General features: G+C 41.7%; 1 long non-coding RNA gene across 1 annotated transcript; it reads left to right on the top strand.

Annotated features, from left to right (window-relative positions):
• Window positions 1-5,836: 5,836 nt before the first annotated feature.
• On the top strand, window positions 5,837-14,002 carry LOC145468028 (uncharacterized). The gene is made up of 3 exons (XR_014042140.1): window positions 5,837-6,412; window positions 7,897-8,037; window positions 12,689-14,002. It is a non-coding gene; the product is annotated as an uncharacterized LOC145468028 (long non-coding RNA).
• Window positions 14,003-15,458: the final 1,456 nt, after the last annotated feature.

The raw sequence follows: 15,458 nt of genomic DNA, 5'->3' as shown, positions 1-15,458 counted from the left end.
AAGTCCACATAACGACTTTGTGTACCAATTTTAAGCGAAATCGGCCGACCTTCATTTCCAAGTCTGCCCCGGTCTCTCAGGCAGAAGCTCGTAAGACTGAGAGAGTAGCCGAGACAGCCTAACGCGCATCGCTATTTTGAGCAACTTTGGCTCGATTTGCCGGAACTTGTGATATATTTTCCAGTCCCGGAAACTCTAAACTAACTCCTCATGGCGTTAGTTTTAAGTGAAATGGACACAGGTAAAAGGAGCGCACGCTCGGTGTCGAGCTTTTAGGCCGAAATATACCCCCACTTCATTTTAAGACTAAAAAAGTAGCCGACACCGCAACTTTGCCTCGATTTCCGGAACTTAGGGTATATTTTCTAGTCCCGGGGACTCTAAACTAACTCCTAATGGCCTTAGTTTTCATAGAAATGGACACAGGTAAAAGGAGCGCAAGCTCGGTGTCGAGCTTCTAGGCCGAAATATAACCCCACTTCATTTTTAGCCTGAAAGAGTAGCCGAGACCGCCTTACGCGCATCGTGATTTTGGGCAACTTTGGCTTGATTTGCCGGAACTTAGGGTATATTTTCAAGTCCCGGGGACTCTAAACTAACTCCTGATGGCCTTAGTTTTCAGTGAAATGGACACGGATAAAAGGAGCGCACGCTCGGTGTCGAGCTTCAAGGCCGAAATATAGCCCCACTTCATTTTAAGACTGAACGAGTAGCCGAGAACGCCTTAAACGCATCTTTCTTTTCAGCAACTCTGGCTCGCTTTGCTGGAACTTAGGGGATATCTTCCAGTCCCGGGGACTCTAAATTAACTCCTGATTGCCTTAGTTTTAATTAAAATGGACACAGGTAAAAGAAGTGCAAGTTCGGTATCGAGCTTCTAGGCCGAAATATAGCCCCACTTCATTTTAAGACTAAAAGAGTAGCCGAGACCACCTTACGCGAATCGTGATTTTCAGCAACTTTGGCTCGATTTGCCGGAGCTTGGGGGATATTTTCCACTCCCGCGAACTCTAAAGTAACTCTTGATAACCTTAGTTTTCAGTAAAATGGACACAGGTAAAAGGAGCGATACTCGGTGTCGAGCTTCTAGGCCGAAATATAGCCCCGCTTAATTTTAAGACTGAAAGAGTAGGCGAGACCGCCTTACGCTCATCGTAATTTTCAGCATCTTTGGCTCGATTTGCCGGAACTTGGGGGATATTTTCCAGTCCCGGGGACTCTAAACTAACTCCTGATTGCCTTAGTTAAAATGGACACAGGTAAAAGGAGCGCTCGCTCGGTGTCGAGCTTTTGAGCCAAAATATAGCCCCACTTCATTTTTTAAACTGAAAGAGTAGGCTAGACCGCCTTAAGCGCATTGTCATTTTGAGCAACTTTGGCTGGATTTGCCGGAACTTGGGTAATATTTCCCAGCCCCAAGGTATCTAAATTAACTCCTGATGGCCTTAGTTTTCAGGCAAGTGGACACAGGTAAAAGCAGCGCACGCTCGGTGTCGAGCTGTTAGGCCGAAATATAGCCCCACTTTATTTTAAAACTGAAAGAGTAGCCGACACCGCCTTCAGCGCTTTGTCATTTAGAGCAACTTTGGCTCGATTTGCTGGAACCTGGGGAATATTTTTCAGTCCCGGAGACTCTAAAGTAACTCCTGATGGCCTGCGTTTTCAGTGAAATGGACACAGGTAAAAGGAGCGCACGCTGGGTGTCCAGCTTCTAGGCCGAAATATAGCCCCACTTCTTTTCAAGACTGAAAGAGAAGCCGAGACGGCCTTACGCGCATCATGATTTTCAGCACATTTGGCTCGATTTGTCGAAACTTGGGGAATATTTTCCAGTCCCGGGGACTCTAAACTAACTCCTGTTGGCCTTAGTTTTTAGTGAAATGGGCACAGGTAAAAAGGGTGCACGCTCGGTGTCGAGCTTCTAGGCCGAAATATCGCCCCACTTTATTTTAAGACTGAAAGAGTAGCCAAGACCGCCTTACGTGCATCGTGATTTTCAGCAACTTTGACTCGATTTGCCGGAGCTTAGGGGATATTTTCCAGTCTCGGGGACTCTAAACTAACTCCTGATTGCCTTAGTTTTCAGTAAACTAGACACAGGTAAAAGTAGCGCACGCTCGGTGTTGAGCTTCTAGGCCGAAATATAGCTCCACTTTATTTTAAGATTGAAAGAGTAGCCGAGAACTTCTTACACCCATCGTAATTTTCAGCATCTTTGCCTCGATTTGCCGGAACTTGGGGGATATTTTCCAGTCCCAGGGACTCTAAACTAACTTCTGATGGCCTTAGTTTTCAATGAAATGGACACAGGTAAAACGAGCGCACGCTGGGTTTCTAGCTTCGAGGCCGAAATATAGCCGAGACCGCCTTACGCCCATCGTGCCTTTGAGCAACTTTGGCTCGCTTTGCCGGAACTTGGGGGATATTTTCCAGTTCCGGGGACTCTAAACTAGCTCCTGATAAACTTAGTTATCAGTGAAATGGACACAGGTAAAAGAAGCGTACGCTGGGTGTCCAGCTTCCTTGCCGAAATATAGCCCTTGTTCATTTTAAGACTGAAAGAGTAGCCGAGACCGCTTTACGTGCATCGTGATTTTGAGCAACTTTTGCTCCATTTGCGGGAACTTGGGGAATATTTTCCAGTGCCGGGGACTCTAAACTAACTCCTGATGGTCTTAGTTTTCAGTGAAATGGACACTGGTAAAAGAAGCGCACGCTGGGTTTCGAGGTTCTGGGTCAAAATATAGCCCTACTTCATTTTAAGACTGAAAGAGTAGCCGAGACAGCGTTACGCGCATCGTGATTTTGAGCAACTTTGGCTTGATTTGCCGGAACTTGGGGGATATTTTCCAGTTTCGAGGACTCTAAACTAACTCCTGATGGCCTTGGTTTCCAGTGAAATGGACACAGCAAAACTTTTTGAATGCTACCTTTCGAGATTCTGGGCCGAAATATAGCCCCACTTAACTTTAAGACTCATAGAGCAGCCGAGACCGCCTTTCGCTCATCGTGATTTTCAGCAACTTTGGCTCGATTTGCCGGAACTTGGGGGATATTTTCCAGTCCCGGGGACTCTAAACTAACTCCTGATTGCCTTAGTTTTCAGTGAAATGGACACAGGTGAAAGGAGCGCACGCTGGGTGTCGAGCCTCTAGGCCGAAATATAGCCCCACTTCATTTTAAGACTGAAAGAGTAGCCGAGACCGCCTGACGCGCATCGTGATTTTCAGCCACTTTGGCTCGATTTGCCGGAACTTGGGGAATATTTTCCAGTCCCGGGGACTCTAAACTAAATCCTGATGGCTTTAATTTTCAGTGAAATGGACACAGGTAAAAGGAGCGCACGCTCGGTTTCGAGCTTCTAGGCTTAAATATAGCCCCACTTCATTTTAAGACTGGAAGAGTAGCCGAGACCGCCTTACGCGCATCGTGATTTTCAGCAACTTTGGCTTGATTTGCCGGAACTTGGGGGATATTTTCTAGTCCCGGGGACTCTAAACTAACTCCTGATGGCCTTAGTTTTCAGTGAAATGGACACAGGACACAGGTAAAGGAAGCACACGCTCGGTGTCGAGCTTCTTGGCCGAAATATAGCCCTACTTGATTTTAAGACTAAAAGAGTAGCCGAGACTGCCTGACGCGCATCGTGATTTTGAGCAACTTTGGCTTGATTTGCCGGAACTTTGGGGATATTTTCTATTCCCGGGGACCCTAAATTAACTCCTGATGGCTTTAGTTTTCAGTGAAAAGGACACCGGTAAAAAGAGCGCACGCTGGGCGTCGAGCTTCTAGGCCAAAATATAGCCCCACCTCATTTTAAGACTGGAAGAGTAGCCGAGACCGCCTTACGCGCATCGTGATTTTCAGGAACTTTGGCTCGATTTGCCGGAACTTGAAGGATATTTTCCAGTCCCAGGGACTCTAAACTAAGTCCTGATGGCCTTAGTATTCAGTGAAATGGACACAGGTAAAAGAAGCACACGCTCAGTGTCGAGCTTCTAGGCCGAAAGAGTAGCCGAGACTGCCTGACGCGCATCGTGATTATGAGCAACTTTGGCTCGATTTGCCGGAACTTGGGGGATATTTTCCATTCCCGGGGACTCTAAACTAACTCTTGATGGCCTTAGTTTTCAGTAACATGGACACAGGTAAAAGAAGGGCTTTCTCGGTGTCGAGCTTCTAGGCCGAAATATACCCCCACCTCATTTTTAAAAAAAAGCAAAGCATTGGATCAATTCTAACCGTTAGAACAAGAAAATTGAAAAATTAGAAATTTACATGATAAAATGGTTCAATTCCTTATAACTGTCCATAAAATGTTCAAAAAGGGATTTTTTTGAAGCTTGTAAGGTTTGGTTGGGTTTTGATGTAAATTTTTTACGGTGATTTTTAAGGCGATTTTCGAATGATTCTTTAAGGTGTATTATATTTCGGCTGACAGGTCCAATGAGAATTTTACATTACAAAAAGTGTTTATGTAGTATATTTGCGTAGTACCGGAAATACGTAAAACCAAACTGATTGATAGTGCCAATTACAAATGGCAAGCAGTGGGGATTGGGGTCTTTTAGAGAGTTAAATTTGTTCGTGGGGTTGCTAAATCTAAAATAAAAGCCGTTAGGGTCATCGCTGTATCTTTTCGTGCCCAGCTGATATTTATATGCATGTGAAATATAGTCGGAGTTATTCATAACTCTTGTCCAGAAATATGCCAATGTTAATTTGTTGTTTTGGGATTGCCAGTATCTCTGAGATTTGAGCCACGCCCACGGTCACGGTACTGGTACCTTTCTTTTCACAATTTCCGACGAGCACCGTTGTATCGGAAGACCTTTGATGTAAGACAACACGAAATAATACCTAGCGTGATTTCCAAAAAGGTTGTGGTGACTCGTAAATGGCCCTCAACTATGTTTTGTTGGCTTAGTTCCTTGCCCCCGAGTGGGGGATAGGGCCGGAGATCAATGCTCGCCATCTGTCCCTATTCTTGGCCACAGCTGCTGCTGCGGCCCACGATGTAAGTCCCAGCTCAGCGCGTTTGTTTTGTTGGACGGGAGTTTAAATCAATCAACGCATCGCGTGATGAAAACGAGTGCTGCGAAATGTGTTACCGTAAAAAATTGTAAGAGTTTATGTTACAACGATGCCGCTTAGATTGGCGGACTAATAAATTTATGTGCGTTACAAATAGTTGTCTTTACTGGTGAAATGGCTTGTTTGTTGTTGGATTCAGTCATTTGGTTGTGTTTAACAATTAGATTATGAGCTCGAGATTTCTATTGCGCGATAGTTGACGAGGACGCCAGCCCGAGTCAACTATCACGCGAAAGAAATCGAGAGCAAACAGTCTGGGTTTTTAGTTTAAATCTACGAGTCGTTCAAAACTTGATGTAAATCCGATAAATCCTCTTCATAGTCACTTTCAAAACGCAAAGAAGCGGCCGCCATTTTGTTAGCAACTGCACACTGCTAATCAAGCCTAATCAGAGAACGGCATTCGTGATCATACAACGTTAGCAGATTTATACTAATATAGAGTAAATGACAGTATTGTTGTCATAACGAGAAATTATCTATGTTAATAAACAAACCGTTTTCTCAAAATTAAAAGACGTACTTGCTAATGAATGCCAGACTACGATTTAAAACATGATAAGACATTTACTAGCATCAGAGCTATGGGTCAAAACCGCACGAGCAAACTCTCCATTCCCATCAGTGTTTTTATCCTAACTTTGGAGAAAAGGAATATGGGGATTGCCTCTTTACGCCGCAGACACTTAATTATATAAGTAATTCTGCTTCAAGCAAAGCCAGACGATTATAAAACTTGAGGCAAAACACGCTATTTACGTAAGGTACTGTCATCGAGCGGAAATTAAGCGAGAAACGACATCCGGTGAAATCACGCTACATTAACTATTCCTGTTTGTCTAGACAGTTACAGAGGGGAAAGCTTTCATCGCGCTAAAACTTTACAAGCCTTGTCAAGACCGTTGTTGAGATCAGCGAATCCGATTTAACTGTTCAATATCAACGATCTCTTTTCAAACCACCGAGCCACTCAGTGCTCGCAATTTGTAACGGGTTTTGCATTTTGTGAGAAGCTTTGTTTGTAATACAAATCACGGGCCCGGGCCAATGGAAGCAGAAGAGCATAAAAGCTGACAACATAGTAGGAGTTGCTCAGTTGCATTCTTTCAAAGCCATCCTCAGTGTGGAAGAAAAGACAGCCACCTTACTAAGACATTACTAAAGCGTTGAGATCCGTTTAACAGAATTATGAACGCAAAATGGATCTTAGTTCTCTTCGTGGGGATGCTTATGGTTTTAAACATTTCCAATGCAGACGTCGACGACGAATGGCTTAGTCAAGAAGCAGAGTTTGAAAACAGGCAACCACAAAAGAGAAGTGAGTCTTTGAATCTGATCTTCTTCTGACTTTCTTAAATGTTTTATTCATTTTGTGCAGGTATATGGATAGATTTTTGTGAAAGAACCAGAGTAAAATGATATATTGCACCATTATCGAAAAAAAAAAAATCGTAAAACTAAAGTAGAACAAGGTTTGATTTCACGAGCTGTACTCTGCTTGCATGGCATAACGTTGCTATTATGAGAAGAAAATATTTAACAACACTTTAAAGGTCAAGCTGTTTTCAACAGCATCTTAGTTTTAACTGAAACCCAAAACGATAAGAATGCTCCTTATTCTTTCCGAGGAATTTGTGACAAAAATAATATAGAAAGCAGAACAAAATTCAGGGGCTTTAGATAAATTGCGTCCCTATCGCGAAAGCAACAACGGTTTTCTCTCAAATGCTTTAAAACGCTGTTTTAGGCTATCCATTGGCCCGAGGTACTTACAATTACACTTTTTATCTATTCGGTCATTCTCGATCTACTGAGGAGAACGTGAGTCTTCTCAACTTTATTTGGGCTCTTTATTTGGAATTTATTTCCCAAAAACAAATTTGGTCTTATTGCCTTTCTGAAAATCCCAGCTGACCCGCTTTATTCAGTACCAAAACGATATTTTTATCAGTCCGAAAACAACAGGCTTTAAATTTCTCATATCACAAAATTTGGAGGTGACAATTGTCCTAAGAAAATCGGAGAGAGTTAAAAGCCTTCCAAACAGATAAGATACTGAAACGATCCATTGAATTGAGCTTGGTCAGCTGCAGGATCGAAATTGAAGTTCATTGAAATATATATATGGGCCTCGCATGGTTCACAACTGGCAAAATAATCAAACTTATTAAAACTATAAATCGAACGGTTGTGGGCAGGGGTTCACTATCGTCTCTCAACGAGAAGAAAAAGGGCGGGAAAAAAAATTCAAATCGCAGACAGTCCAAAATGGAAACATACCTGAAATGCGCCATAAGATTTGAAATCAACACACGGTCTTTGTAAGTAAAGGAAAAGCAGACACGAGTGTAACGGCAAACTATATATAGACATTTGAAAAATGGTGAGGATTTAATTAAACTAATAATACACAAGTTAATTGACCAAAGGTACTTACCGTTACAAAGCTGGCAGCAGTTCAAATTTTGGCCATTTTCCCGCCGGGTCACGGTAAACACGGATACAGTACTGTTGTCTGGTTCAGTTAACTGTTGGTCTGCTACTCTTGTGGTTTGAATTTGTCTGCATTCACAATAACCTCTTTAAAAAATAACCCTGTTACGTTAGTTTTTCAGTACCACTTGTGAAAACTCTAGAGAGGTAGTCCCGTTTTCCCTTTGGGTTGTGTCTCTTTACTGTTTTGCATCGATAGTTTCAAGCCTTTGGGTTTTTACTACCTTACGTCTCGACAAAAAAGACAGTTTCTTCTGCGAAAGTTCAAATGGGACACGTTCAATGGATTTATTTCTTATGATTGTACAGGATTTTGCCAAGATGTAAACCCCATCAGTTGTTTTATAAGAAAATATTACTGCGACTACAATCCAGCATGGTATAACAACTACAGGGCCTTCATCAGCTTTGTGAGAGAAGAGTGTCCTTTCACTTGCAGAGTTTGTTAAGGTGAGCTTTATATTCGCTATCGAATCTCCGGGGGTACTCCCAGAAAAATTGGGTGTGGGTGTCCGGCCCGCTTTCCAAAACCCTTACCCTATTAAGACCAAAATCTGCGATTTTCTTTTTACCCTATGAGTGACCTGACAAAAACTTCGATACCCTATTTAAGACCTGACCCTTAAATCAATGCTCTGTTTCAGACCTGTCATACAATTATTTACCTAGTTCAGACCGACGTTTAAGGCATTGTGAAGGGCTTTTGTTGATAGTCATATCGATAATGGTGAAAAAGTAGCTTCTTCTCAAAAAGCATACCCAATTCAAGACTACAGTACAAAAACCATACCACACTAGTTATGACCAAAATGGCCAAAATAGATATCCCATTTCTAAGCAACACGGCTGAGAAACCATACTTTGGGGGTCGCACACTGACCTATAGAAGCCATATAAGGGACCGTTCATTTTTTATGAGGGAGGGGGGGCTGGTGGGATTTGGGAAGCACCATTTAAAAATCGCATGACCCCCCCTCAGTTTACCAATTTTTTCACATGGCCCCCCCTTATAGCGGTCATTTTTTGGGATGACCCCCCCCCCCAAAAAAAAAATTGAACAAACAATATTTAGATTTCAACTTTTTTAATATTTCTCTATTATCCCCCTACTTCACGTTATTGTGCTCACTATGAAGACAATATTTACAATCCCTATACTACAGAGAGCTGTTGTTTAAAAAACAAATCAAAAGAAAGAGAAGTCAATTTCGGATCTCCTAGTTATGGCTCGCCCTGAGCGTGTGGCATTTGGCCTCTCATTGGTATCTTCCTCATCTGAATTGATGAATGCAAGAATGACATCACTTGAGTCATCTTCTCCCCTAGAGTCAATGGCATCACTGTCATACTCATCATTGTCACTTTCATCCGTTTCACTGCTGTCAGCACTTACCCTGTTGTCATTTTGTGTCAATGTCCTGGCATTTCTCAGTGTTGGTTGGCCAGCTCTGAGAGGACTCTTCTGCCGCAAGCATGAATGTCTTACAATTGCCTTTACTTTCTCACTCTTGCTGCTTTTCAAATGCTGCTTCAGCCCGTGGTGGTTCAAGTACTTGTTTTGTTCTGGAACACGTTGCTTTTTAAGCTTGGTTAGATCTTCGCACAACTCAGTCCAAGGATAATCCTCATATGATTTATCTTTTGCGTCCCTACTTAACTTTGCCTTTTCTTCTGCTCTCCTTTTCCTTTTAAATTCCAGCACTTCAAGATGCTGAAGGTAATCCACCACAAACTTTGATTTGACAATAAACTTATCTGCAAATAGAGCAACGCTCTCTGGGTCAGATAAAACCAGCCTGCCAACTCCATGCTCTTTCTTCGCTTGGACCCTTGGCTGCCAGTCATCTGGATCACGCCCTTCTTTTGGGGTCTTCTGGTAGGAGAGGTAGTGGTATTCCGGTAGGCAGGAATGGTCAGGAACTGGTTTAGGATATCTTTCTATGGGTGATCCAGTCCATTCATAACAAAAAGAACAAATTTCTCCTACCTTTTCTTGACAGGACAACTTTAGAAACTCTCTGTAGTTCTCCCCCTCCTCATAGTGCTCATTCATAAACTTCTCAATCTTACGGAAGTAACAGTGGCCTGGAACAGAGTCTTTCCTTGCTCCTGCATTGTGATACTGAACCAAGTACGAAGTGTTGTGAAAAAACTGGAAATCTGTTGATGTGTTGTGTGAAACACAATGTTACATTTAATTTACAGATGTCTTTATTTGGAAGGTTTTTACCTCTACTCTAGTGATAGGCATGTATAAATGTTGCCCTGTCCAGGTAAACAAAAAGCTACGAGTGTTCTCAAATCTTGCAAATAGTGGATTACTTTTTATAAATTTTAGCATACTTGTTGTGGTTTAAATTTATCTATGGTTTAAAATTTCTTAATTTTCAAGGTAAAATGGGGTTGACTAGCCTACACGACTTTTACGGTTCGTGACATTTGTACATTTACCGTTCTCTGTTCGGTCACTCGACCTTTCTTGTCGCTTCACTCGTGTTCATGAAGGGCACTTCATGTTGTGTAATAAGGAGGAATTTTAGTGGAGTTGAGCCGTTAGATCGTGCTATGGCAAATTTTTACAGGTCATAGGTCTGCATGGTTTCCGCTGTTATCTGCGTGTCGACTCGTTGAGTTTGACACCTCTGTAATTTGCCATGTGTTTATGCATTGTTTAGGCTCATTTCTATTGCAAGATATGCTTTTAAATCTCCATGAATTTGCTTTTGAGGGACAAAATATGAAATTTACCGTGAACATGTTGCTTACTTGCATTCTATATTGTGACGCCGGGCCCGGCTGTGATTAGAACTGTTTGCAAGCACAGTAGGTAGATCGTTATCACGGATATCATATTTGTTCTCCTACGATTTCCTTCGGAGACGCCGTAGCTTTACTTTGAGAAAGCTATACGTTTGTCTAGAGACATTCCTATGTTTCTTGCAGCTATCTGATCGAGCTTGTGTTTCTCTTGCTCGATGTATAGGTTTATTCCTCCTTTTCATTTCCTCCTCTTTTGCAAACCCCGTCTTTAAAATGGGGTTGATGCTATACGTTGAGCGCGTATTTTTGCTTTAAGCTCCTTGACGTTAGTTGAGTGCTGCTATGTCTTGCACGATGTAGAACGGGGCACGTCCATAATAATCATGAAAGAGGCTGATTCCAAAATGCGCAATAATGGCGAAAGCGACGAGTCGTTTAAGAAAAGGTTTACAGCTGAACGATCCAGGCAGTTTGACATCTTACAAGCAAAAGAAGCAATCTTTCTAAGTGCGGATGGCTGTTCAGAAAGGGCGAGTGAGTTTTCCATGCCAGGGTACCAGTTGAAGCCCAGTGATGGAAGAAAACTGAACTTCTCCATCAAAGAACACAGAGTAATGGTGGAAAAGTTGAATGCCACGATTCCACACTCTTTCAGTCCAATGGGCTTGCTTTAAAGCAGGGCGAAGAATTTGCCCTCAGTTTTAATGTAAAACAGATCAAATTTATAGAAGCTAAGTTGACGAAGGTCACGCAGGACATGGAAGCACTAGAAAATAAGAAGAGCAATTATAACAGCATATTCAAGGGCATACTCAAACAGCACATCAACAAAAGGAGAAGGAAAAAAGAAAACCGCAGAAAGTCAAATGAAAGAAAGAGGAAGCGGACTGAAAACAACGTCCAACGAGTTTATGGAATCTGTGTTGGAAACCCGCTAGGAAATGATCTTCCACAATGCCTTGTGTACCCTCCTAGAACGGCCGTCCCGGAAGAGTGTATTGAAGTTGAGCATGTTGCCACGTCGTTATTTAGAAGAGATGGGCCATACATCGCACAGCTCTTGGAAGGGAATTATTTCACCAATGCTGCAAGAAGCAGAATCACCACCAACCTTGAGCAGGAAGTCAGAGATTATGTTTACACCTTCATGTACCCTGAAGAGTACACTCTGACGGAAAGCATTGCTGTTTCTTGCAGCATTGGTGAAAGAGACTCCCATAGCAGCACAAGCGGCGACGAAGAACTCGACGACAGCGAAGATGAAGATGACTGCCAGTGAAAGTTGCATTCGAAAATAACAGCGTTAAATACTTCTTTTCAGTAGCTACAAATGCTTTTTGTCGCCAAACGTTTTTTTAAAGCAAATGGAAAGTTTATAATAAATTTGTATCCTGCCTTCTATGTTTATTCTATAGCAATTTTTTGATATTCAAACATCATGCCATTTTAAAGTTTTACTAAAATATTTCACATGACCGCCCCTTTTTCCCTTATTTTTTTGGGATGGGCCCCCCTCGAAAGCCATTTTTTTTCGCATGGCCCCCCCCCCCAAATCCCACCAGCCCCCCCTACCTTATAAAAAATGAACGGTCCCTAAGGGAGTACCCCTCTCCCGGGATTGAACCCTTTCACGATCACTTCAATAGTCAAACTCTTTATAGATAACATTTAACAATCGCTGATATTTAATATTTGATAAAAAGGATCAATTACGTGAATTTGCGGAAAGATTTTCAAGACAATTGGGCGCACTGCGATGTTGAAGCCGTTTACCATTGCAGGCGAGATATGACATTGATAATCTAACCCTACCCTACTGTAGGTGAATTGTAGCATCACGCGACTCTCGCTCGCCTTTGTAACCTTCGAAAAGCATATAAAGCATGTCAAGTCAAGGTTTGCCGTATTACTTCGCCTTTCCTCATCAAAAATTACATTTCCCTTTTAACCACAATTTACTTCGTAAGGGGTTGGGTAAAGTCTGAATACGAGCCAAGTGGCCCATCGGGCCAGACCTTATCCCGGTTTCCGTAGCATGAAGCGACTAGGATTATTTCTACTCCACACCCCCCCCCCCCTCCCTGGATGGGAAACTAGTCCATCGCAGGGTTACCCGCAGCATTAAATTCGCCGGTACCCATTTATATACCTGGGTGGAGAGAAGCACTGTGAGAGTAAAGTGTCATGCCCAAGAACACAACCCAATGTCCTCAGCTAGGGCTCGAATCCGGACCGCTCGATCGGCGGAGTCGAGCGCACTAACCATGAGGCCACCACCCCTCCACATTTTGCTCCATTAAGCTTACATTTGTCGTTCCCATACAATTATCTTCTTTTTTAGGTTATGCTGAAGAAAACGCCAGGAAAATGCCACAGCTGTCTGGTTTCGATTCACAAAGTACTCTCAAGATAGCGGCTATTTAGTTATACCATCTATATGTATATGTACGACAAAATATTATGACGCAATTTATAAATAGTACGAAACAGTAATCTTTCTCTTATATTATATTCTCTCTTATATTTCCGAGATTTCGGTTTCGTGTTAACCAGTTTGTGAATTATAACCACATGACAGGTGTTATAACTTGACGAATAAAAAATTAAATTTAACTCTTCACTATGATGAGAAGAAGCGAGCACTTTGGTTTTTGTACTGAACTTTATCTTTTAAAATGAGAAGTCGAGCGTGACGTTAAGTAGAACTCTGTCTGGAAATATCGATCGATCGATAGTGCTATATGTTAACGTTACTTCCGCCGTCCCCCAAGCAACCAGAGCTGACGATCGCGCTAGAAATTAAATTGACATTATTTTGACTCAAATGAATTTCAAGCACACTGCATATAGCCATAAAATTTTAGCCAATAGTAAATTTTCAAACTAGTCACGGTTCATTTTAAACGAATTGAAATGCATATTACTCCAATCGTTAACCCTCCGTGGGAACCTGACCCGGCGCCGTGCTAACTCTATCACACGTTTGCAGCCCGGGGAGACTTCAATATAAAAAGGACGGCGGTGCTCGTCGTAAATTTGAAGGGTTAAAAATGGTGGTCTTGGTACCTCTTAGGGTCAGCAGCCTTAAAAGGTCCACAGCGAGTGCTTCTGCAGCACCTTTTAGGCTATTGAGCCCAAAAACATTTGACAGGAGATGATGATGTAGGTTTAGAATTGGTACCTCTGACTTAGGGGTGAAAATTTGTTTTATGCCACGCTCACAAAGCAGGATCTCAGTACCTTTCAGGGGTTCTTTTCAAAATTTCCGACGAACACCCCTCAATACAGGGTGTCCGCTCTAAGCAGGTCCTTATATCTTGTGCAATAATAGTTAATTATTAACCCTTTTGTAACTCATTGTAACACAGTGTAAGATCAAAGATTGCTCATAGCACAATGTCCAGTCAGTCAATGCATCAATCTGGAATAGTCTACTTAGCTTTAAAACGACATCGCTGAACAATGTTAACGGATTCTGAGCTGAGCGTTTGGAAGTAAAAAGCCCTTGAGTTGTCCGCTGAATGCAGGTTTATTTTACAGTAAATGTGGGAAGAAAAGTTTGGGACTCAAGCTGGTGTCCGCTTAATATGGGGTCTCGCTTAATAAAGGTTTCACGTCACTGTATCACATAAAGATTCCATTTGCGTAAAGCGAAACACACATACATACATACATACATACATACTTTATTTGCGACTCCCCAAAGGGGCTTTCCAGTTACAAAAGGAATAAAAAAGATAAAAATACGTCAATTAAAATGAATAAACAAACTGGGAAAGGAGCCTAAAATTAATTACAGTATTAAAGATTTACAAATTTACACACGTATGTATGATCCACGTAATTTATAGGAGTCTTCGGTATTCAGTGTGTCTACCTGTTTCAATTTGTAATTTATGATGCCATAATCGAAATTTATTTATAGCAATTCTGTGACGGGGATTGTCTATCGATCGAGGGAACCAAGGGCTGTTAAAGCTTTTCTAATGTTTTCTTTAATGCGGATAGGAAAGCGTTTTTCGTTATTTTCATTTACTGTGATAGAACTCGAATTATACTTGATGAAAAGTTAAACAATTTTTTGGGTCAGACTTGTCTGGTTGTTATCAACCATCTCTTTAGAGAGTTTTAGACATTGTTTGGTGATATTATTTTCTGGCAAACTTTGAAGATGAATCCAGAATCTTATTATGGAGGTGTTAACGGCCAGTTTTATAGGTAGTCTACCAAGTTCATTTCTGGTTGCAACATTTGGGCATTGTTTATTTACCCCAACAGCTGCCCCAAGAAATCGTTGATAAAAATGTGTGTTTTCTCAATATCGTCTTTCTCCAAGTGTTAATTAAAATCATCTTTATCGTATATACCCCAGACTTCTGAACTGTAAAGAAGAATAGGAAGAAAAAGAGGAATCAAAGTTTATTAGTGACATCGAGGGATAATTTGGAGAAATCTAAGCAACGACGAGTAGCAAACACTGAGCAAAGATAGATCTTCTTGCTTTACAATCACGAAAATTGCCGTTTGCCAAAAAATGAATTCCAAGGCAAGTATAGTCGGTTAACAATATCAATTTTATCGTCGTTTATCTGAAGATAAAGAAGGGATGTATGATTTCCTACATTTCTTTTGAATGATCACAACTTTTGTTTTCCTGGGATTGACAGAGAGCATCCAATCGTTGCAATCAGTTTTGCGAGAATGGAAAGTGCGTTTTGTGGAAAGTTGTTAAGTTGTTGTACAGGGGGTTCCCTGGTGCGGTTCACGAGCGGAAAAAGTAGCGAATCACGGATCACGGAAATCAATTTTTCATTTTCCCGAATCACGAAAATAAGCAAGTAACGTACCTTTTTAATAACCTGCTCTTACGCTAGAAAGTTGAAGAAAGCAAAATTGTGAAAGGCTGATAAAGGCTCCTTATTTCAAATCGCATTCCTAAATCACTTTCGATAGACGACTCTAACCATTCGGAGGACTCGCGTCTCAAAATCACGAAGAATAGAGCGGTGAAATCTCGAATAACGGTTAGTAATGCAAGTTCTTCACGAGTCACGCAGAGCCTTGAGGTCACGAATCACGAAGAATAATTTCTTAAATTTACGTTTCACGAA

This window comes from Orbicella franksi, chromosome 14 (genome assembly GCF_964199315.1).
Source record: "Orbicella franksi chromosome 14, jaOrbFran1.1, whole genome shotgun sequence".
NCBI lineage: Eukaryota > Metazoa > Cnidaria > Anthozoa > Scleractinia > Merulinidae > Orbicella > Orbicella franksi.
Note: the sequence above shows the minus strand (reverse complement) of the source record. Positions and strands in the feature narration are given on the sequence as shown.